This window comes from Dermacentor silvarum, chromosome 11, assembly GCF_013339745.2.
Source record: "Dermacentor silvarum isolate Dsil-2018 chromosome 11, BIME_Dsil_1.4, whole genome shotgun sequence".
NCBI classification, from domain to species: domain Eukaryota; kingdom Metazoa; phylum Arthropoda; class Arachnida; order Ixodida; family Ixodidae; genus Dermacentor; species Dermacentor silvarum.
The window spans coordinates 85,429,871-85,456,086 of NC_051164.1; positions in this window are offsets into that span (position 1 = coordinate 85,429,871).

The window sequence follows — 26,216 nt, forward strand, 5'->3', positions numbered from 1 at the left end:
TACTAGCACGTTTCGCGCGCATTGGCCGATATTTCCGCATGCATCAAATCAGTTTTCTCGAAGCTTTAGTTTGGAAGCTCCCATCTAAGCACATGGAATACGTGCGGACAAAGTAGTGTTTCTCAGCAACCATTGCACTGCTTTTGATGAGAGATATTGCATGTAGAAAAGCAATTATTGCAATGTAAGGGCTTTAGCAAGCATATATATATATAGATAAAGCTTTATATGAAAAGGCGTTCTCATCGTTGTTCCAAGCATATATAGTGCCCCAGCACGTGAGTAATTTACTACCACCACTACAACTGGTAATATATATATATATATATATATATATATATATATATATATATTGTTACGAGGCATTGCGTATGAGCCTGCCATTAAAAGACCGCTGTCGCACGCGGTCATAGGTGCGTAACGACGATCGTTGACGTTGTGGTCGGCGCTGGTGCAGGCATCGCACTGGCCGGCGCAGGCGGCGTGGTCGTGGTCTCGTCTGTCATAATGATGACCCCGACTCGACGACCACTGCGGAGCTCCGTTGTACAGCGCGTCTTCTGGTACCCCGCAGCTCCACCAAATTGTCACGGGGATTCACAAGTACACTGGAGAGACAATATATACAGGCTGCTGCTACCAGAGAATGGCTGACAGCGTCTCACGAAGCATGTCCCGTCTTCTTCCTCTTCGCGTAGCACAGCGGTCCTTTAATGGCAGGCTCATACGCAATGCCTCGTAACAATATATATCAACGAGGAAAAAGGGAACCGAGGGGCCCGATTTTTATTAATCATATAAGAAGCCAACAAACAGACACCGAGGACAACATAGGGGAAATTACTTGTACTTACTAATGGCATTAAAGTAATGACAAATTAATGGAAAAATGAAGTGGTTGAAAAACAACTTGTCGCAGCTGGGGAACGATCCCACGTCTTCGCATTACGCGTGGCATGCTCTTACCATTGAGCTGCCGCGGCGCCGGTTTGTTTTGCCATCCACTTTCTGGGGTAGTTATGTGTTTCACTACTGGAACTAACTCTGGGAGTATATATATATATATATATATATATATATATATATATATATATATAGTTTAACATAACGAAACCTAAACTGTCAAGTTTGCAACTTTGCAACTCAGCAATGAAAAATGACACCACCACGATTCGGTGGACTGCGCTTAATGGTACATCTGAACTGGACAAAACTGATGTATTATATACCGTACCGCCAAATTTTAAATAGAACATTGTAGACCGATCGTAAACGCCGCAAAAGTTTCCCGTAAGCTGTAAACTTCTTTTTTTTTGTGCGAAAAGTAAGTCGTTAGACCAGGCTGACTGAAGAGCCGTCGCACCGTATAAGTGAAGATGCATTATATTCGTTGCTGTAGCCCTTACTGCTGTAACATACTTCAGCACTGCGGGATATTCTTTGAATAAAGTATCAATAAATCCATCAATAAAGTTTGTACGCTTAGGTGCTCTAACGTATGCATGCAGTTTACCGAACAGCGATACCTGTTTTTGGTGCAGAGTTAGGGATTTGTAAACTTCGTGCTTTTTTTCTAAACTTAACAAAATTCTGGAATTTTCGTAAAAAAATGTCAGACCCTCAAAGTTCTGCTTCCTAGAGTCGCTAGCGTTTAGCTCTATCTCTCAAATGCAACAAATTTCTATCGAATCGGTCCGCCGATTGTCTTATCAAAGCATTCCTGCGTTTTACATTTATTTGAGTAGGAAAATCCGACTAAGCCCCGAGGTTAAGCTTTATCTCTGGGCCTGTTCCGAACTCGTTAATCTTCGACTAGTTGTGCCCTATCAAGTAAAGCGCGTCAGCTTGTTCCACCGGTAACTCCTGCTTTTGTGCACTCATGGATGTCATTTTGTAGCTAACTTTTGTTTCGCTGTTGTGAGTATAAAAATCACTATTTCAGACTTCTATGTATACAGTACGAGAAAGAAAACTGTCTAATGACGCTTGTCTTTGTGTTTTCGCTCAATACAAGTGTATTCCCTGTGTAAGGACATTACCAGCAAAAAGTTCGCGAAGTAAAAGAAAAACTGAAAACTTCGCCCTCTTCTACAGAAAAGAAAGCTTGAGAGTTCGAGAGTTTAGAGAGAACCATGCCGTATGCTGCAGAGTTTTTTGAAATCATTAAATAAAGCGCTCGCTGAAAATCTCAGTATACCGTTAGGACTTGGCAAAATTGTGGCGCCAGGGTTAACTGGTTCATTCTCACCGTATGGGTGATTCCCGGATAGACTAATAAGCGCTCGCAACGTGTGCATGTAATGAGCATCCATCTTTGACATTGTAACCGAGACATCCGTCAGGAATGCACGCTTTTCCGGCAATGCACTGCGGCAAAGAGCAGGGCCGTCACTAATCTTGACATCTTATCTCGTATGTAATATCCTTGCCTCATGAGCAACATTAATTAAAGCTTTATGTGAAGAGGCGTTCTCACCGTTGTTCCAAGCATATATAGTGCCCCAGCACGCGAGTAGTTTACTACTACCACTACCACTAATACTACTTCTACTAGTAATAATAATAATAATAATTGTTTCATTAATGTATACAAAATATGACGGAAAAGTCATCTGAGTCCATATCTGGCTAGGCTAGTGAGGGAGCCGCTACGAATGGGCAATTACAAAGGATTCGTAGCAAATTAAGAAGAAAAAAAATTGGCCGCGTATCTGCTTGCTTCGCTGAAAATGACGTCCAAAGACGATAGTCTTCTGCCGCCCCTGATACGTACCATTCTCTCTTCTCTCCCCTCCCACCACTCACGTTCTTCCACTACCCTCTCGCTCCTACCATGATGTATGCAATGGAGGTTTTGCTTAATTCAATTGAAATTAATTTATTGGAACCTTTTATTACAGTTGGCTGAAAGCCGGCTACAGAGCCGCGGCTTCAGTCGGCTTGTTTTGAATGCGTAGCGTCTCTTCGACACCATCTTTAACGCGTTTATTTTTCATTTACTAACGTAAAAACCAGTCGCATGTGTATTCCTAATTAGATGAGCGCTGCGGATCACGGTTATGTACATATATTTTGCCTCAAATAGGTCTGAAGTTTCCTTTTCGATGTATAATGTTGACGTGTATGACCCCGTGCCACCAGTGCTACTAGCTTGGTTGGTTTTGGCCGAGCGGTTGAATCAGTTTTGGCCGGGCGGTGGAATCAAGTGACACACAGACAGACTTCAGTTTTTCGCGTTTAGGTAGCCCAAGAAAGGGACAAATTAACAGGACATATAAGCAGACTATGTAATAACACGTCGTTCGGCGAAACACGTGCCTGTGGTGCAGCATGGGCGCTTGTTGCACCGAACGACACAGCGATGAGAGTGATAATCCTGCGATAAACAGTCACCGTCAGAAAGCAAAAGAACGTGCGCCTTATAATTCGGTGCACTGACCTCATCGCAGCCGCCATGTTTTAGTACAATAGCGGTGAGAGCTGCGTTCGTTACGTCACGTGAAAACTGTCTATACCGGCATAGCAAGTGGAATAGACGTTGCCGCTGAATTCTTTTGAAATAATAATAATAATAATAATAATAATAATAATAATAATAATAATAATAATAATAATAATAATAATAATGCGCGCACGCATGTGTGTGTTTGCGTGCCTGTGTGAGTGTGTGTGCGCACGCGCTTTGGCGGTTGTTTATTTGTGTGAGAAAGATCGATGCAGCGCAACCAAGCGTGTCCTGCTGTCATGGTTGAAATTTTAATAATTTCGTGGCGTCTCTGTAAGGGCTACACGGACAAGTTTCCGAGGTTCGGGTAAACAAGTGTCGTCGGGGCACGATGAGCTCATTAACAATTCCGAAGTATGTGACCCTTCCAATTAGCTGAGTGAACTGAACTTTGTTAACGTGAGCGTTAACCTGCCTTGCAGACGGAGTCGTCACCCAAGAATCTGTATCACGTGCTTCCTAATTCTAACCGCGTCACACTCGCGAGCACACACGTAAATCCTTCAAGACACGTGCTTTTCTGGAAGTGCGCTGGCTTTCTCGGTTCCACCTCTCCAACGCTGTGACGCAAAGATGTCTTTCTTTTCCAATTAATCAAAGCCTCGTGTGCATGTTGCTGTGCAAAGGAATTCTCGGAGATACGGTGCATACTTAACGTTCCTCCAGGGGCATCTTGAAGACATGGTCACTCAACTTAGGGCATCAGAGATCAGTCAACCTTCTGTGAAGTCAGTTTTCTTGAGATGAACAATGTAACTCGCTCGTTCCTCTTAAGAACACTAGAGTACATCAACACTCTTTTTTAATGACTTTACTGACGCTATGTACATCGCAGCTGGTCATTGTAGCGTCTTACGTTTCCCAAGATTCTGTCACGAAACCTTCGCTGCAAATTCATACTAATGAGCTACGTAATGAGGAGTAGTGAAGTGAGAACATTGACCCGTCCACTTATGCATGGGTGGCTGCTCTAAATTATGGCCAAGCCATTCATGGTGTGTCTTCGTAACAAAATACATTTTTTATTCCCCGTTTGCATTGCTGAATGTTAACCTAAGTAATGCTTTTTTGGGTGTTTTCTTTCTCTAACTGTTACTGGTTTATTCACTAGGCTTCGGTGTGCTTATTAAATAAACCACTGCACTGCAACCTAACCAATGGTCAGGATGTTTGCCTATAAAGCAAAGAAAGTCGCTAACGCTTCAGTTTGCACTAATGATGCAGCATCTGCTACACCTTGCCTTGATAAACCAAAAACAATGAAGAAGTTATTACCAGAGAACAGCCGAGCGGAAGAGAAAATATTTGAGTAGCATTTCCCAAGATCTCAACACTACGTGTGTATATGTGTGTTATGTGGCAATCTGTAAACATGCTTGGGCGTACGTGTGTGTTCTGAGTTGCTGACGGTGCATCGTCGGTGTTTTCCTCTTCCATTGCTACTTACGAAGAATGCTTGATTGTCCCGCAGCGTAGATTAAGCGCACAATATTTTTCCTCTCCGCACTGCCTGGCTTTAGAGGCAGAATTCACTGTCCAGTAAAAACAATTTTGAATTCGCTCGCAATTCAAAATAAAATCCAGGGGAATCCAACGTAACTCAACCAGCCATCACAGGGTGAGAAAAAAGAAAGACCATTCGCTTGGCCAGCATAACTCGGAGTCGAAGTAACACTGAGGCCACTCGGTGAAAGGAAATCTGCGCAATACTCTCAGTAGTTAGCGCAGTATGCGCTAACTACTGAGAGTATTGCTGTAATTTATTTCTTTTCTGTTATAATTATAACATTGAGCAAACATGTAGCGTGTACAGAAACAATACACAGAAGTTCTTACACCGGCGGCCGTGTCCCATAAGAACAAAGCAAGCGGTCATGCATTGAAAATGAACATCAAACATAGTGGTTGTCCGTGCTTAAAGTTCTTTGAGGTAGGGGTCAGGCATTGTTTGCAATGAAAGCTTGAAATTAAGCATAGGTAAACAGCTGGCCACTGCGCAGTGAATCAACTCATAAACAGACAAGAGACACCCTAAACAAATGAGGCTTGAGAATGCAGTCATGAGAAACATGATGACCGCCGCGTTACCGGCAAAGTGTACTAATGAAAATACACGCCCTTTCGCAACTGACTTTTTTAAGCTGACGAGCCCAACTCAAAGCAATGATAAGAACATGGTTCCTCCTTGTTTTGAAGATCTGGTGATCAAAGCAAGGGCTTTCAGCAGTTGTCGCTCTGTTCTGCTTAGCTCCAGCAGCTTGGTATTTTTCTAAGTGCACTTAATGAATTCTTATGTCCGAAAGGTCGAGCTTCAACGTGGTACGAGTCTCGCAAAGCTGAGCGAGAATTCTTCTGAACCACGGGACTAGACTGTAGTGCTCATGCTCTTTGTCTGATGTTGTGTGTTGTGCCCTCCCCTTCTCCTTCCTTTTACCTTCCCTCGTTTCTTGCCTCTTCAAGCGGGTAAGCGCACTGCCCCTTTCAGGAGACAACTGATAGCCTGCTTCTCTTCGTGTGCGTAAAAGTGCGATACTTATATGCGTGTACATAAATAATAATATATAGTAGTAGTAATAATAATAGTAGTACACGCTATCGCTTAATTGTTCGATTATGTCTTCGCTAACTTTTACTGCGAGAGCAGCTATAACTGCTCGTCGTCATCCTCGCCACATGGCGAAGAAGAACGAAACTTTGCTCACCACTAGCACTGGGAATCGAACCCAGGACCACTCGGCAGTGTGCAGTTGAAAGTCGGGCGCGATAACTACCGCGCGGCGTCGGTGCTCGGCAATTTTCGAGGGGACATTGCGCGAGATTAATGCATGCAGACTCCGAGACCAGCGGCGTCGGAGAATGTATTTCGGAGGACACAGCAGGTAATGATGTAGCCGTGCATCGCAGTGAAGTCGTCTTTGAGAAAGCGGCGGTGTCCGCTGCGAAATCCTGGTGCTCGCGCTGTAAGTGAATTCAGAACCGAAGGAATCTGTGGGTTGTTTGTTTGTTTGTTGTTTGTTATCACTGATTCTTGTACTTTTGTTTTTCTCTCCCGCCATCGTGAAGCAGACGAGGGAGAAGCGCGGTGTTCGTCTGTAGTATCCGATTCTCTAGTTTGCGTTGATAGAAAAAGGCAGGCGTGTCTTTCTTCTCGAGTCAGTACATGGCCCTGACGTCATGGCCTTTAAGCATTTGCGAAAGTGTGGGCGGTGAACAAAAACGAGAAGGATACGACAAAAACGACAGACGAACGAGTGGTCTGCTGTTGCATGTCCGTCTGTCTTTTTTCGCGCTTCCGTAATCAGCTAGCGTGGGCTGACGGTATACTTCGCGGTAGCTTACACAACATTACTTCGACGCCAATGTGCAATCAATACGTCTTCTATACGCAGCTGCGAAAGTTCCTGAAGCGAGACAACAGGAAAGAGGCAGTGCCGATGGCCGGAAGTCAGCCCTGTACACTTAGTCCGACGCACCATACACGACACAGATGGAAACTCCCTTCCCGAAAAAAAAAATATATATTCGTTCCCTGCGATAAAAGGCTAAAGGAAACGAACCTCCTATGGCCCATCCACCGCTGCTACGTTATATAACCATCCGAAAGGCTTGGTTACCGCGGATAACGATAATCGGCTTCGTCTGTCCCCATCTGCGTATGTGTAACCGTTTCGCTCGACTGCGTTATAGTTAATGTTTTATTTCCATGAGTATCCTTTCTACCAAGTATGTGTGTGTGAATTTCAGAAAAACACACTGAAAAATAAACAAGAAAGGCAGGCATTTTTGCTCAAACCACATTAATAGCCGCACGTAACACATTATTTCCCGCAGTAAAATTTGCAGGAAATGTTAGCAACAGTGTTCGAAAGAATGTGAGGCTTTATATTATAACCATGGCTTATTGCGTCGCGGTTTTTACGAGACCGCCAATTCCAAACTCTGTTGGGTAGCAACATGATAACTAGAAGATCGTGACGATTTAGCGGTAAGTGCGAGTGAAATGCATTAACATTACGTCGCACCTCGCTGAGGTACCAGATCCATTAGTTAAACCACGTACCCCACTCTTATCCGTGTACTTCATATCCGTACATCATATCTGTAACTTCATATCCGTACGTTCCTACCTACCTACCTACCTACCTACCTACCTACCTACCTACCTACCTACCTACCTACCTACCTACCTACCTACATACATACATACATACATACATACATACATACATACATACATACATACATACTACATACATACATACATACATACATACATACATACATACATACTACATACATACATACATACATACACATACATACATACATACATACATACATACATACATACATACATACATACATACATACATACATACATACATACATACATACATACATACATACATACATACATACATACATACATACATACATACATACATACATACATACGTGCGCGCGCACTGCCGTACATTTGCGCAGTTTTTCCTAGCTTCCGCAGAGTCCCGCATCTCTTCATATCCGTATTCTGCTTTTCTGTTCCGGTTTCCCTCCATACGTGGCGCGCTCTCTCGGCAGGGGTCAAGCAAATAAGGAACCAGTCGAAGTTCCTGCGTGTCGTTCGTCCTGTGTGTGTGTGTGTGTGTGTGTGCGCGCGCGCGACACGAAGCTACACTAAACTGCGATACGCAGCCATCGCGAGGCACACGGAAGCAAATACGGATGTGCGCGCAAGGCGTCACCTATCTTCCGACTGCCGCGTCGCCTGCTGCAACGAAGCGACCGACAACGCGTCGTCGTCGTCCGCCTCAGCGTCTCTGTCACTCTTGTTCTTGAAGATTTTTTCCCCTTCCATTCCTTCTTTTTCGCTCGCGTTGCGGCGCCAAGGAATCTTGCAATAGGTACACGCCGAGCAGCACGTGCACCAGCAGCAGTACGAACGAAGCCGATAGCTTTGGAAATGCGGGGAATACCACCGACAAAAAGCGATTGGCAGAACGTTCCGGCCAACCTCGATAAACTTGCGAGTTCGACCGAAAAGGAGGCGTCGAGTTCGGCTACAGCGAACTGGAATGCGATAAAGACGGCGTTCTGTGACCCTTTCTTTGTGAAACTTGCTTTTTTTCTTTGTTATTTTCTACCTAGTTCTTTCGTGCATTCGAACATGTTTCTTCCTCGCTACGAGGAATTCGTACCAGCAATATCTTCCGGCTTTCGCGAAGCTATACAGTTGATTCGGAGTGGCATTTGGTGTTGACATCATTCTGCTCTCTCTTTTCGAAGGGCCTCGCCGTGACAACTTTTGTTTCGATTCCTGGTAGAGCTTTGCTGTAGCGAATGTAACGAAGCAGCGGAAAACTAGCAGTGATGCCTCGTTGCCTCAATAGCTGTTATTTTCTTAATCATTCTACCACAGCGAAATCGCAAGTGCATTAAAAAAAAACACTACTTTAGAGTTCTCCCGTAATTGATATTTGACAGTCTGAGTGGCCTGAACGGCTTTTTAAAGCCTCTGAGTAACCTGTCTTCAAAGAAAACTTCAATACACATACAGATACAACCTACAGGTCCATCCACCCGTGTAGCCGGCCCTATAGACCCAACAATATTCATCGATCGACGCACGCTGCCCACTGCGCCACCTATTGGCTCTATCCGCCTAGCCTTCTAGCGTTTTCTTTTTCAATAGACTACGCTGAATGACATAATTAGTGATGCCAACACGTATTGCACGTGCAGTGTGCAGTTTTCTTCAAAGTGCTCTATATCTCTGTTGAGAATGGAATAAATTGCATGCAATTCATTAACGCTGGCTGCGTGTAGCCTGTAGGTGAGTTAACAGCACACAGCATATACAGCACAGCCAATGACACAGCACGAATTGTTTTAAGAATGAAACACGAGGTTCAAACACGTTAATTATAGAAAGTTCCGACACAAATGATGTCATCGCTAATTCAACAATGATACAACTTCCGCAAAGATTCAATCAGCTAATTAGGTAACATGTAAGCGACACACTTTGTCAACCAATTTCACGATTTTTTAATATTTTTTTCTGTTTGTTGCTTGCTTTAGGAAAGCTATAGTATATCTTTTTTGTATTTGAATGCGGAGGTGGAGCAGAACATTTTGATGAGACAATTCATCATTAGGAGCAACATGAGCTTGTAGAACTTAGCGTTGCTGCCAGTTTAAAGGAAATAAAATCTATTTGGTGAAGTTTCAGTTGAAGTTCATAAAAGTACGTATTTTACATAGGATGGATACATACGCTCGCCACCAAGGTCTCCACAGTTCCTCTCGATCTTTTTTTTTTTTTTGCATTTTATTGAATCATGTCTTCTTAAAGTCTCTTCTATATGTTTACGGTAGTTACGCCTTTATTATAGAAACAGCCATCTGCCGTAGAAAATATCACGACGCGAGTGCTGCTTCATAAGAAATAATACCCCTTAGAATATTCGACCCTTATCGATCAACGTTTCTTTTAATATTCGAGCATTGCAATAAGTTGGAAGCAAGACTTCTTTATTTGGGGCGTACACCACGACCCAGTAAAATGAAAGCGCGCCCATTTTTTTCACAGTCACCTTATTGCGAAGCAACACGACCAGCCCGATGCTAATGACCACCCGAGAAACCGAGCAGCGGAATCATCTGCGCAGGCGCCCGGGGTCATCTAGCGATCCTGCGCAACTACAGGAAAAGCACGGGCCAGCGCACTCGAAACTCGCCATGGAAGCGCGTAATTAGTCTTCGTTTTTGCTTGACGAATTCGCACAGGCCCCGCCATTTGTTCCATTACGGAGAAGGAACACAGCGCTTATATTAACAAACGCTAAAGTGTACCACTCAAGCACCGCTAATTGTCCCGATCGTTCACGGCGCGTCGTTGATGCAGCGACGTTTATTTTTTTTTTACCGCGTAGTACGAGACTTCTACATCCGGCAATGCATTGAGGCTCATCATTTAGCTATGCCATGCGAATAATGGTTGTTGGAACAGAGTATTACAGCCCTCAGTGGATACGTTTTCATCACGCTTTGGCCAGTAAATATTTTTTTTCCTTTTTCTTGTCTTTTTTTAATTTGTATTTCACTACTTTTCATTTCACTTGCCGATGTACACTTGACGCACGCTCTTTTTTTTTGTGTTGTAGTTCTATCATGAAACTTGCACTTTCATCTTTCTTTTTTTCTCTTTTGCAACCACAGACTGCGAAAATCGCATTATCGGAATTGCGGTGTTTGTAGACAAATTAAATAAATAAATAGCGCATGAATTTATCAGTTATTCGTGCTTGCGGTTTCATAAGTTTTGGGGGCGTTATTTATAGTTACGCTTCATCTTTCCAACTTTCCAAGCAGTCGTATTATATTTTTATTAACGCACGAAGGTCTCGAGCTTCTTCGCACATGCATAATCTTTGCGAACTCCCGCATTCGTAACGCAAGATATCGTTGCAAATGATCAGCTGAAGCCAAATGAATCAAATGAAGCCAGAAAGACGACGTTTAGGTAAATACATGCACTGCGCATTATTCCCAATCTGGCTTATAAACCGCCGTACTTTCTGCTCCCGTAGATACTAACGACAGCGTTCACGGTAGTAAATTTTGTTATAAGCTCCATGACGCAAGGCACACTTAGTACGAATACATGCGTTTCAGCAGCGTGTCTGTAAATTGTTCAGAATAGGCACGGGGTTCTCGATTCGATACAAGAATTACCGTAATTTTATTCTCGCGACGGATAACTTAAATTAGGCTTCAAAATACGCGCATTCTGGCCTCCCGTATGCAGGGCGAACGAGGTTCACGAACACCGCGGACACTGACAGCTCAAATCCTCTTCCGTCACCTACATAAATCGGCCTAACATGTGCGCCCCCCCCCCCCCCCCCCCCCCAGTCAGACAATTAGAACCTGCGTCTTTTCTGAAGCTGTGTTTAAAACAGAAGATATGTTATGCTGTAAATAGCTGCCGTTTTAAGGCAATATGTGCACTTCACACGTAAGCCACAAACTCGCTCGCTTTTGAGTCACAAAGCGGAGGTATTTTTGATGATCCGCGCTCAGGAATAAATGAACAAATACACGATTCGAAAAGCAAGGGACGCAACAAATGAGCCTATATTGGAAACATCAGGAAAGAAAAGCAATGGCTTGCATGCGTGTTGTTTTATACGGAGACGTAATTCGAGCCACTGAAAGCATTAAATTCTTCCTCTAATTGTTTATGTTCTTTTGAACGTTCCCACAAATCCATCCGAAATATTTAATTCTTATTGTTTAAGATACCCCCAAATCGCACGTATGAATTTTGCAGTTAGGGGGCCTAAACCAAAAGGGAGTCATGTGAACACAACGAAGTACCACAGTGCGGACATAAGATTACGCCATAATAAACTAATTTGTGCTCAAAGAAAAGCGATAGCATTCGAAGTGTAACGGCCAAAGTAACACAACTGTGGGTACAGTGCTATTGTACAAGATGGACATAAGTTGACATAGGCTCCACTACGCGAGTTACCCGATGACGCTGACCCAGTAATACCTCACCAATGCCAATCGATTATAATAAGCGAAGCTGGTGTGGCATGCGCCATCGAGAGACTGCCGCAGAATAGTAGTCCGGGTCCTGACGGTATCAGCAATAAGCTACTTAAACTAACATGCCACACGTCAGCCACTTTATTAGCACTCATATTCCAGCAGTCCTTGGAATCGGCTTGTCTTCCCGACGACTGGAAGATAGCGCACGTCATTCCGACATTCAAGTCAGGCGTAAGCACGTGTCCTAACAATTATAGAGAGACCTATCTCGCTGACCCCGGTTTGCTGTAAGCTGTTGGAACATATCATTTACACGCACGTAATGTCCCACCTAAACGATAACAATCTGCTGCTTGAACAACAACACGGATTTAGATACAACAAAGTCCTGTCAAACACAGTTATTTGAACTAGTAAGCGATCTTCATGACTCATTGCATGCTTTGCACTACGTTGATGCTATATTCGTAGATTTATCCAAAGCTCTTGATCGGGTGCCCCACAGAAGATTAAATAAGAAGGTTCGTAAACTGCAACTTGACGACAATACCACGTTTTGGATCGAAGAATTCGTGCGCAGTCGCTTTCAACACGTCAAGATTAGAGATCACATTTCTAGCTGTACTTCAGTAATATCGGGCGTGCCACAGGGGTCAGTATTAGGGCCGCTTCTCTTTTTAATTTACGTAAATGACCTAGCTAACAACATAACTTCTAGCATACGCCTTTTCGCCGACGACTGTGTGATATACAGACGAATAACTAACCCACTTGACGTAACACGCCTACAGGCTGATATAACCTGCTTACATGAGTGGTGCACACTGTGGCAAATGGAGATCAACATAGACAAAACAAAGCTGATGATGTTTTCTACGCTCACTAATACTCCTGCGAATACCTATTCGATTAACAACAGCATAATCGCGAAAACACAGTCCTTTAAGTATCTGGGTGTGCACTTCTCACCTAATCTAACGTGGAACGTTCATATAGAGCAAATAACAAGTAAAGCCTTTAAAAAACTAGGTCTCTTAAAGCGCCGTCTGTCAGCTGCCAATGCCGAAACGAAGCTGCATGCCTACACAACGCTGATTAGGTCAGCATTAGAATATGCTTCTATAATATGGCATCCAAATAGCGGTGACCTTTCAAACCAGCTTGAATCTGTGCAGAACAAGGCAGCCAGGTTCATTTTAGGGGCGAAGCTCCTTATAGCGGCACCCGTTCCGTCCCCGTCGTTGTAGTAGTAGTGTGTAACCAGTAGTGTGTAACCAGTCTGAGAAAAATGAGAAAAAAACATTCCGAAGTTGTGTCCGTAGCGCGGAATCGAACCAGGGACCCCTCGCTTCCGAGCGCGCGGCGTTAGCCCACTACGCCACGAAGCGGACATGGACACACGCACCACGATGGCAATAAATACCCAACATTAACGAAAGGCCGCGTTTCTAGCGCGTTTCTAACGCGTTTGTGCTAGCGCGTTACGGCCCGTGTAAGAAGCTGGTGTAAGACGCTGTGGCCTCTCCGCCTTACCTTCAACGCGTTTCGAACGCGCTGCCCAAAGCGGTGGCAAGTTCAAGTCGAGGAGCGTTTATGAATACGGGGGGTATACTCTCTCAGCAGTCATGTGATGGCGTCGGCAAACGCGGTGCACGTTCCGGCATGTGTAAATGGCTGCGTAAGACGCTGTGGCCGCTCCCCCTTACTAGAGAGTACTGCACGTTTCTAACGCGTTTGTGCTAGCGTCCCCTTAAGCGGGAGATCCGATGATTCCCTCCGGAGCTTCGCCCACTCATCATCATTCACCCCGTGGATATGCTGTGATTTTGTAGCGTTAGCTACACTGGCCTAGCCAAGCCCGTTTCGCGCGGCACATCAAGAGCCGTGCTGCGCATGCGCAAGGATCAGTGATGTCACACGGCTTGCGCACCGGAGCCACCGGAGCCGGCACCTCTCGCGCACTCCGCCGCCGCCGCGCGCGACTCACCGCCGGTCTGCGCATTCCAGAGGAGTGACGTCGTAGCCGTGGTAGACGCACTGGCGCCGGCGCGCGCTCGCTGTGCAGTCACCGTCTGACACTGCGCTGGAGCCGCTGCGCTTCTGACTGGCGTTTGCCAGTGTGGTATAGCCATGGAGAAGGAGAGCGCAAATGCTGCTCAACAGCGCAGAAGAACGGAGAAGCTTGACTCATCGGATCCCGAAGTAGTTGCCTGGCAATTAGCGGTTGAGCGTAGGAGGAATGAATACATGTGCCACATAATACGTATACCGCGTGTGTGTCATTGGAGCAGCAGTAAGCATGACAATCAAGCTAATCCTTGACAATCTAGGCAACCAGAAAAGCTAAGAATAATCAGCTGAACCTTTGCTAACGCTACGTATATCCTGGCATAGCCGAGCTAAGCCACTGCAACTTTTTATTTTCATATTCATCTTGTCAAAGTGTAACGGTGTTGAAGCGAAAACTTAATCTCCATAATCTTTACACACGATGCAGGATATCTCGTTTGTCATTTTTTTCACTCCATGTATCACATCAATACAGTTTTTGCAACTACGAATATTCTTCCGGCGCATCATATCTCGTCACGCAGAGATCATAGTTATAAAGTTGAACCAATTTTCGCAAGAACGCTGAAATATCAGAACTCGCCATTTGTATTGTCAGTAAAAGAGTGAAACGATCTGCCGGAACAAATAGTTACCCTTACTGATATATCGTCCTTTAAGACAGAATTGCTGATGTATCTTGATAGAGTCGACACGCAGTAACCCTAACCTCGTCAATGTGCATGAAGTCGATATTTCATATAGTATACCTCTTGATTGTAAGATGATGTCGCTTGTACTTTCCTGCGTTGATTTGCAAACGCTCCATCTCTAGTTTTTTGCTTAGTTTTTTTTTGTATCTTGCTTTTTTTCATTTGTATTTGCAACTTTGTTGTACATTATGATTGTATAAAAATCCCCCCCTATATGTAATGCCCTTTGGGCCTTTAGGGTACTGAAAGGAAATAAATATGAAATACACAGCGCGCACTTTCAACAACGTTTATTCGAAAAATGGCGCGCAGCACATGAACGCATTAACACAATCTTGCCGTTGCATCGCGCAAAGATAAATCAACAGGAAGTGACTCCCAAGCCTGTAGTTAAGATAACAACCACAAAGCTGCTCATAGCGTGGCTTATCTGCTGATGATTTCTTAGGAAATTTAACTATTTTGTTGATAATGCTATCGACGGGGTGCTGACGCAGGCGTCGCCCAGCTCTGCAATTTTCTCCGCTTCAATTAGCTCACGTTTTAAGCGATCCCTGTGCTTAATCACAACAGTGCACTTATTAAGGCGAAAACCTTAAGTGGCTCGTTTCGCGGTGGCCTTAAAAAAAGTTGTCGCAGTTTCACCCGAAAGGCGAAGCACCCGAAAGGCGAAGCAATTGCAATAGCAAATTTGTAGAGAGCTATACGGAGTAATGATAGTAGCTGTATCAGCTGTATAAACTTGGACATGCAGTAGCACCGGCAACACGCAGAACGGTTGTCGACACCGTCGGCGTTTTGCCCGCGTTCGCACTAGAGCACTGCACGGGCTTGGGCTTACCCGAAAGCCCGGGCCCGGCCCGCGGGCCGGGTAGAACAGTTTTTTCACCGGCTCGGGCCGGGCCGGGCCGGGCTCGGGCTCGGCGTGTGCTTTTTGACCCGGGCTGGGCTCGGGTTTTTTGACGCGGGCCCGGGCCGGGCTCGGGCTTTCTAGTGGTGTAACGTGCAGCGAGTTATTCTCGAGCGTCTAAACTCTGAAAAACATTATTTTTCGGTCTCGGGCTGGGTTCGGGCCGGTTTCGAGTCGGGCTCGGGCCGGGCTCGGGCCTAAGGTAAAGGGGTGGCGGGCCGGGCCGGGTGGGTAACGTCGATTATTTCCGGGCCCGGGCCGGGCTCGGGCCGGGCCCGGGTCTCGCCATAAAAGTTTTGATCGGGCTCGCAGCCCAACGTAAAAACGGGCCGTGCAAAAAAATTGGCCCGTGCAGTGCTCTAGTTCGCACAAAACGCGTGCGGCGTTGGTGACTATTGCCGGTGCCTCTGGGGGTGGCTCGGAGTTTTTAGACGACATGGGACACTCTTCGAGCAGCGTCGGAAGTCTTTACCACCTTCTCGACTCGTAACGTTTTTATATATGTAGGCGCTTTGTGCCGCAGCTAAACGTCGCCCCCCCCCCCCCCCCCCCCCCCCCACGGCCTTTCGCGGGTCGGAAGAAGGCGCGTTTGCTCTACATATATGGTGATTGTAAAGGAGAGAGACGCCTACTTCTGCAGCCCTTAAGGGAGCACGGCGAAGAACGCGCGTTTGTTCTCCGCCGTGGGTTCACTCCCCGTGAAAGCGCGCGTCCCTCGCGCCCTTTCACTCGCACATACAGCGTCCGGCGCCGCGCGGCGACGATTTCATCTCCATTGACGGCATACGGAACCTCACGGCGACGGCGACGCCGACGGCAGAAATCTGCTTTGGAGTGTCCATATAATTCCTATCACAATAAAACAAAACATGACCGGGAACCTCAGCCTTAAGGCCAAACGACACGCACGCGTCCCGGCGCGTGTGCGTGTAGTTTGGCCTTTACTCAAACTTAGGTGATGGGTTTTCATAACGTCACGGATGTCGAGAGCATCCGGTTGGCGGGATTAAGCCCAATAATATTCCAAAATTCCAAACGGCAGGTGCGGGCAATATAGTCTAGACAAACGAACAATGTTTAAGTTCTAGAAGTTTAGTGCAACAAAAACATTCTCGAAAATACATGGACACTTCGCTTCGTGTACAAACGCCACCTCACAACCGCCACGTCACACACCACGCTGACAACCGATTATGGAACCAAATTAGTAAGGCGCTAGCTACATAAGTGATCTCAGAAAGCTTCCACATTTGCTCTGCATGTGATCCTTATTTTCGTTTGAATATCTAATTTTTGTTGTGGACAATCATATAATGTAGAAGTAAGGATAAGACACTTCAAGTTTGCTCATTATCCTTTAATCTCACGTCACAAAATATAGCGTCACAAAATATAGGCTTTGGAAATCATCATCAGCCTATATTTATGTCCACTTTAGTACGAAGGCATCTGCCTGCGAACTTCAATTACCCCTGTCTTGCGCTAGCTGATTTCAACTTGTAGCTACAAATTTCCTAATTTCATCGCCGCACCTAGTTTTCTGGCGTCATCGAATGCGCTTCCCTTGCCTTGGTACCCATTCTGTAACTGTAATGGTTCACCGGCTATTTATCATTACGTGGCCTGCCTAGCTCCATTTCTTCTATTTGGAAGTGTGGCGTATCAAATTCCGTTGACGTATGGAAAGTTTTTATGTTGGACAGATGACCCGCTGTCCATGATGCTGTCGATAGAACATGAAAGCATATCTTACGTGGACGGGGTACTGAAAATATAATAAATGTATTTGAGTTTCTTAGGCGCTAGTAAAGCAATACAATGGTATGGTATGGTAAAACTTTATTATTGTCCCTCGGAACGCGCGTCAGCTGCACACCCTTCTGCAAAGCAATACAATGCGAAAAAAAAAATTGTCTGCACGTTAAAAATCAAATCAGAGCTGAAGGAGTTAGGTACCTTATTTATTGCGAAACATTCATTGCCTCGGCTACCGAGCAGTATAAAAGCGCGCACAGAGCATTCGGCGCAGAGCATTCGACGGTCGACGACGAGTATGGCGAGGGCGAAGAAGCAGCTGTCTCCGGAAGAAGAAGCGGCGCGGCAGGAAAGACGACGGGGAGCTGCTCGAGCATGGGCCCAACGACGACGTTCCGACCCAGAGTTTCTAGCAAGGGGAGCCGAGGCTAAGCGACGGCGAAGATCCGAAGACCCCGAGTTTCGAGTGAGGGAGGCGGCGTCGCGGCGACCGTACGAAGAGACTCATCGGAAAGTAAAAGCCAAGTCGAAGCCACCAGCTCCGCTGTTTCATCAGTCTTCGCGACGTTAAGTCAGTAAAGCTGCGCTTATTTTTTTTTAATTTTTTTTTTTTTGGGGGGGGGGGGGGGAGAGTACTTTCCTCGTAGCAGCTTTACCCACTTGCGTAGAAACTGTGCGACATTGCGCCGACTTCATAATCGACCAATGTAATCATGTTTTAACAGTTATTTGCCGGAGTACAAATGCCATTGTCGTGTTAACGTACACCACATGACATAGCCAAAGGTGTGTACGATCGTGTAACACGTAGTCGCCGATGCCGGCACAATCCGTATTTCTCTCGCTGACGCTCGTCCACTAGGAATTGTCACGACCCGACAATCGCCATGTTTTAAGCTCGCGTTGAACGGCCGGCGTAGAAGTCATGCCACTGCCGTCATGCGATCGTCTTCAACATGATCGTCGTCTTGCTGCTGTCGTGACGCATACGTACGCTCGCGACCCGCACACGCATTACTCAGTTTACAAAAACACGTTGGGCCACCTGGTATCGCTTCGCGAAACCCCGATCAACCTTGGATTGCCAGGTACCTGCAAAAATGCTTCACATAACAGCGATATATTACGGTCTCAGAATTATCTTTCATGATTATGCTCTGAAGTATGTCTTTTTTTTTTTTTTTTTGGCGGGGGCATTTTCTCGTTTTCGCTGCTTCTTGCGAACGCTAATCACGAGTCCGCCCTTTTGAATGAAGCAAAGGTTTTCATGCAGTGCAATATTGAGTGTTTAACAAGATTTTTTAACCTTAGTACTGGACGACATTGATTTTTCGCTGTAACTAAACGTAGGCTTCGCAATCCATTGATATTGTATGGTATGCAGCGTTGCATAGCTGGTACTGTGTAGAGTGTTTCAGTTCTATTTTTTTTTTCGTTTTTGATGTTGTTAATCGCCTGTTCAAGGCTCTTGGAACGTTTTGAGGAGCGCAATTAATAATGAACCTCGCATGCATAATCTTTCAGGCATTATTTATGATCTGGAACCGCCAACCTGTCGTGCACGAATGGCGGTCAGGTACTACGGAGAAAGCGTAACCTGCTTTTTTCTTTTTTTTTTACCTCATCTTTTTTTACCCTCTGCCTATTTTGCTTCGCGGTTCTTACGCAGCCTCCATTTTAATCACTCTCGAAGATTTCATCACGTGACAACAAAGCCGGTTGTGGAATTTTTTTTTTCTCCCCACTACACCCCTCTCTGCCGTCATGGAACATAAAGAAGTTTTACGATTTTGACTCCTCTCATAAGAAAAACCTAGTCACTTGCAGACCGTGCTTTTAGGTTCTGGCCTTTAGCTCAATAAGCTCATATATTAAGGTCTAAAGGACACGCCCCGCGGTCCTCCGTCACGAAGCATCGTACGCTGGGGCAGTTGCATATAAATCTTAGGCACACGTCACGCTAATGTGCCTTCACCTCGCGTTTCGCGCTTCGAATAAGCCAAAAGCAAGCGCCGACCTCAGGCCAGGCTCTCCGGTACCATTCATAATGAGTGAACTTCTCTCTTCACTCGAGAAAGTGCGGGTTTGGCGAGAGTTCTTCGAGATTTTGCAATTTTTTTTCCTGCGATGCTAGACAAAAGGAAGGTAAGTGACCCTTCCTGGTTTAGCCTGCAGTTCGTTGCTAAGAGCTTGCAGCGCGGTCACGCATGGGGGCGCGACACGCCAAGGCGATACAATGGGCACATTGTGTTCCGCCGGTTTGCTGCGGGCACTATCACAAAGTGGGGCAATAGAAAGAAATTTTCTTCGAGCGATCGTCTAGGTGCATGTGGCAGACGCGATCTATTGCTCGATCGAAGTTCGAGAGAGGCTCCATTTTCTTCGTCGGCTTCTTTTCTGTCCTGCAGAACTTCGGTGCTGATGACATTTACTCCAGTTCGTGCTAGTTCTTTTGATGGTTTCCAGAGTACGCGATTCTTAGCGTTAAAAGTTGCCCCGACACAATGAGCGGTGCATTGCGTTGGGTGAACTGGCGGTAAAACCGTGACGATAACGACCGCGGAGCAAATAATTGAAGAAATACGAGGTTTCAGCGGCGAGTCACGAACCCACCATTGCAGGCTCGATATCTGAAAGATGATGATGATGATGACCCTAAAATCATTGGCACATACCCACTCATGGGGGTTGGTCAAGATTGGGGCAGATTTTAGTTTTGTGTTCCGGTAATACATTTGTAAATGAATAGTTTTATGAATGAATGAGACGCTACCTTGTTTCTCTGTCATCGTTCTCGTCTGTTGTTGTTGTTTGTTGTTGTTTGCTGCTGCTGCTGTCGCCGTCGCCGCCACCGCTCTGCCACTTGCTTAATTGCTTCAGCTTAACTTCCTCGTGCGAAGATCTTCGGTCTCCAATACATACATTCTATTCGACCAGGCAGCAGCAAAAGCATACAAAACATGTCACACAAACGATAAGGAAAGAAACTTCCAAGTTCGGCGCATCTCGATAAGGTGATCGCTGCTTGATCGCTTTTAAAAACTGTCAATTTCTTTTTATCACTGTCGGCGTTACTTTTAACGAGTTCATTTTGCTTTACCCCGGTGCTTCTGATGAGTTCATCCCACTTCGCCCTATCAGCTTCTTGGTAGCGAGATGATATTCATCCGATGAGCACATAGTACTCGGTCAGCCTATAACAAAACACATAAAAAAATACACCGCACGGTAATGGAAGGAATCTGACGCTTCAGTGCTTATCGATAACGCGATCACTGCGAGATCGATTTTGGTAAGAGTGAATTTTTGTCTCCTTTATTTACTTATAATCTGTTTTCAAAGGGTTAAGTTATCGCGCTAATGCTTTTCGTTAGTTGTTTCTCCCAGTCAGCTTGCCACTTATACCTCCTCTTTTCTCTGCGAAGACGTTCCCGATAAGATGGCTCTATTGTGTTCGGGAAACTCGTACGAGGCATAACAAAAACTATCCCAGATCAGTAATGAAACGTGTACAGAAGCTTACCATTGCACGTCTAAAACGTGATCGTTACTTCTTCCGTTTGCAAAAACGGCTTCTCTCTTCTGTTCATTTTTATCAAGTTTGTTATTAATGTGTTTATTTCACTTCCCCTGCGGCGCTTTCCGTGAGTTTAGATGAGTCGATATCGGCTAACCAAACCTGCCTCATCATCTTGGCTTTAATAACCCCGCGCGTTGTACTCGTACAGCGCTCAACCGAAAACAACGAAAACTATCATAGTAGTGATAAATCTAACACGGGCGGTCAGTGGACGTCGAAAACACGGACGATCGATTGATCCATTTTGGAAATACTGCATTTTCGTGTCGTTGTTCTTTTCCTTCGTCAGCACTGTATTACTTTATGTCAAGATAAACATCATATACTTTCGATTACATTTTTTTTCTTCTTCTTTTTCAGTCACACTTGTCTCCCTCGCTTCTTAGCAATAAGATCCTTCTCGATAGTGCCTCGCCGGGTATTCTAATGGTTGGTCACGTCTAATATCGCCACAAGATCCCATTTCCTTGGCCCTGTTTCCGATGCGAAGTTCGTCTCGTCTCACTCCGTGGTTATTTCATCAGAGTCTTCTCGAAGCTTGGCTGCTGCATTTCGCCTGGTACGTTGGTGTGCAGTGAAACTTTCATTGAACTAACTTCAAGGGCGTCTAAGAAAATGCGCGCCGAAGCGTAAGTTAATTGAAGCGAAGTGTAAGTAGACGGCGGGAGCTCTCCCTCGGCTCCGGGATATTCTAATATGCCTCTGATCTGAATAGGTCTACTTGCAGTGTCACCCTACGATGTTGCGTTTCGCTGCACTCGTTTCATCCCGTGCTGCGCCTTGTCCGTCGATTCGTCAATTCCTGCGCCTTATTCAGGCAAATTCGATTGCTTGAATGTTTGAAGTTATCGTTGGATTGTTTTCGTAATGGTTGTGCCACTGTCCTGTGCAGAGGGTAAAAAAAAAATTTCACACTGTCGCCCGAAGGGCGAATCTGCCAATTGAATTCTTGAATAAATTCCTGCTTTCTCCGAATAATTTATGCATTCGATAAAATTACAGCCGAAGTCTTCCTGACTTTCTTTCTTTCTTCGCCGATAGGGCCTGTGGCTGACGTCCATATTTTTTTCATTACAAATTGGTCATGAATATTCAAAGTTGCCTCACTTAAAAGTTGACTGGAGAATGTATGTCACAGACTCCCAGGTGGCGGTAAAAAAAAATCAGACAGTTCCACGAAGTGAAATCTGTCGAAACAGCGGAGCTGTGATCGTTCTGTTTCTGCGATTGTCGCTCGCAACGCGCTAGGAACGCCGTCGCCCGTGGACGCGTCCCATCCCCCGCAAGTAGCGCCGTTCGGGCCAGCCAAACGACCGCGAATGCACAGCTTCTCTATTCGACCATCTTCACGGAGTGGAAGAGATGGTGATTTTTTATACCCTGGCGCCTCTCCTCCTCCTCCCCGGCGCGCGCTCCAATTGGTCGGCTCCTGTCCTCCCGGCGAGTGGGTCACGCGACCTCTCCGGCCCTGCTCCTGCGTCACGGCGCCATCATCGACGGTGCTCGCTCGACTAAACAGCTCCGCTGTTAATACGCCTCAGAACAAGTTTCATGCACAAAAACGAAGAAAAAACATGTTTTATAGCTTGAAGTGCGTTGTGCAAGCATGAGATAGGTTGAAGGCCACGTGCCTGCGACGACATGCTTCCTTAATGCTAGATGCGCTCTGCGCTTCTCTCGTAACACAGAGGATATTCGCGCAGAAGCGACGGAGAATGGTGTTTCAGCTTGGAAAGTTGTGAGAGATGGGGTGCTGGAATTTGTGGTCTGTATGACCTGTTCTGCCAGTGCATCACTTTGTTGGAACAAAAAACTGTGGCTGCATTCCACGCTGTCAAGGTGGTTCGACAGCGAAGCTGTAAACGGCACCCATAACGATTACCCATTGTAACGTCATTTGAATTCACGTACGAGGTGCTAGAAAGAGTTAAACCAGAGTCAAGTGAAATGTACTTAACCACACCCTGTATTCACAACATCATATTCACGCTGTTCTTCTGGCGTCCTTACTTTCCGTGGTCTACCCATGGTAGCCTGGAATGAACTGAATGAGTTGCTAGACCGTGGTGACGTCACTACGTGATTTATATGCTGTTGGGTACTTTTCCAGTCGGAGTAGCTTACGCAACCGTCATCTTAACCGGGAAACACACGGGGGAGAAGGAACGCTGTAAATGACAGCCACAACGATTACCCATTGTGGCGTCACTTGAATTCACACACGTGGCTATAAAATGAGTGCAACCAGAGACACTGGTTTCACGAGGGTTTTGAATGACATCAACCCCTTTCGAAGCAGCTGCAAACTTCATCTTTACCGGAACGCGTCGGAGGGTGTTCCCATTGTTCACACGCGCCTTATCATCCATCATGTGGTTTCGATGCTTGTTCTGTGGTTTTTCTTTTGACAACGAGTGCTGAGCTGTATGATGTATGTCTGATTTCAAAGGAGATGTGCTCTTTGTATTCAATATTTAGCCTGGCATTTTTTGCTTACGCCGACACGAAAATTTCCTTGGCTGGTAAAGGTACACAGCTTCGCTGTAAGAATGGATTAGGATACACTGAATTGATGCAACGGTGCGATGAGAAAAGGATAATTCCAGATACAATTCGAGAGTACATCTCTGTAGCCCCCATTCCAAGAAGTATGCATCCAACCCACCATGAAGGAAGAAGTAAAGCCAGAATAGAGACGCTCCGAAAAACCTACGGTCGAAATGCGGACACCCGATACACCGATGCAGCAACATATTTGGGATAGCACATGCTATCAGCGTCGCCAACAGCAGGGGCAAAGAGAGGACGGCAACTAGCATCTTAACATGATACACAGATACCGCAGAAGAAACAGCAATTCACCTGGCCATCTCAACCTGTGGGGAGGGAGCAATAATACTCGCAGATTCACAAGCAACTTGCCGAAAATTTCAGAAAGGGAGAAACTCAAGGCAAGCCTTACAAGTTCTCACGGAAACGGCAAAGAACCTGCCAGATATATGCATCGTTTGGACTCCGGGGCACGAGTCCCTGCTGGGGAATGAGGCAGCCGAAGCCTCCACCCGAGCTCGCGTTCACCGTGCTTTCCCACAGGACGCGTCAAGGAGAACGGATGAAGTACCGAAAAAGTACAGCGATATTCTGCAACACTACAGGCTAGACAGAAGAACTTACCCGCCACCTGACCCCAGCCTAACATTTCACCGTAGACACCCGAACACTAACTGTAGAGCAGTACGTGGACGCCAAGCTATCAGACCCCGATGATGATGATGATGATGATGATGATTTATTGGCATCCCCTTTGAAACGGGGTGGCGACAAATAGTCACCTAGCCTGCTTGATTTAATCAGGTATACTACACATGTTCTTTATCTAGCATTTTTGTATACCTCTCATTATCTTTCTTTTTCAAAAATTTAGCTTGTACCGCTGCCTATGATTTTAAGAGATCAGGTCGTATCCATCTTTTCCCTGCTTTTTTTCCACCAGTACTCTAATCGTCTCTTGCTGATCTCTACGGCTGATCTGTTTATGTTTCCTTCCACTTTAAACCCAAGCGCTTCTGGGAGTTGCACGTTACCTACGGTTCTCGCTGGGTGGATCCCGTCGCATTCCATTAGGATGTGCTGAGTGGTCTCTGGATCTTTACTGCAGCATACACATGTCTCATCTAGTTCCGAATATTTGTTCCGATATGTTTTCGTCCTTAGGCAACCGGCTCGAGCCTCAAATAGCAAGGCACTGCCCTTTGTGTTATCGTACAGATTTTCCCTTCTAATTTCTTTCTTCTTATTCTTGTAAATCTCCATTGTCCTTTTCGTTTCCATTCTTTGCATCCAATTCACGGTCTCTATTTCTCTCACTTTCTTTCTGATGACCCCTGGTTGTCTATTTACAGTTTCGATTATCCTGTACTTGGTTGCCAACTTCCTTGACCTCTTCCTCCATTCTGTGTCCACGCTTTTCATGTAGAGATACTTGTGCACTTTAGCCGCCCAATTATTTTCATCCATGTTCCTGAGCCTTTCTTCAAAACTAATTTTGCTTTGTGCTTCTCTGACTTCAAAAGAGGCCCAACCCATGTCTCCATGCACTGCCTCATTTGTCGTATTACCGTGTGCTCCCAAAGCCAACCGGCCTACTGATCTTTGGTTAACTTCCAAACCCGCCAATATATCCGATTTTAAGCATATAATGGCATTTGCGAATGTTAGCGCTGGCACCATTACTCCTTTACTCCCGCCCCGAAGGTATACAGCGCCACCTCATCCCACGGGGGCGGGAGATGGCTATAGCCCGCCGCTACCTGGAATAAGGAGGCCGTCCACCTAGGGCACACACTGCGCTTGCTCAGAATAAAAGTTGACTCTCTCTCTCTCTCTATCTCACTTATTCTTGATTGTATCGTGATGGGTTTTGCGACGGCACAAGAGAAAATAAACGTCCCTTATTAATCTTCATCTGCTTGAGAGCAGGGGCAACCTGGGCAAGGATAACTTGAAACTATTCCATTCTGTCTTTATTCCAAATCCACCATTATCCCTCCGTGATAATTAAAAATGGCTCGGGCTACGCCCGTATGGGCTGATAGTTTAAGCCGGATAGGTTAAAGTGCACCAAAACGTGCGTAAGCGCTGTAGTGTGAGTTTGTGTATAAAAGTGGAAAACAAATTTGCCTACAAACTTTGTCGCTCCCGTGCGTGTGTGTGCGCGTGCCTGCGGCATGCTCGTGTGTGCGTCCACCAGGCACGCAGCAGGCTTTCCATCCTTCCAGGAAGGGGATGAGACGGTGGTTTTTGTGCGTGCGTGCGTGTGTGTCTGTAGCACTACACGTGTTTACCGGCACAAGCGAATCCCCGCATCGTTTCCTGCTTGCCCCAACAGGTCGAAGGTGAAACATTGTTCTCGATGCCCGAACTCCTGTATACGACGTCCCGAAGACATTGTGTTCGCGCAGCAGGCTCCCCTCTCTTCTGCTTCCCTCTATACACTAACCTTACGTGCGCCGTCCACGCATGATATAGCAGGCAGGGGGGGCCTTCGCGTCAGCATCGTTTGTTACAGGCGAGAATCGCGGTGCAATCTTTGCCCTTCGCGTGGTCCTTCTTTTTCTTTTATCTGATCTTTCGTATCAATCA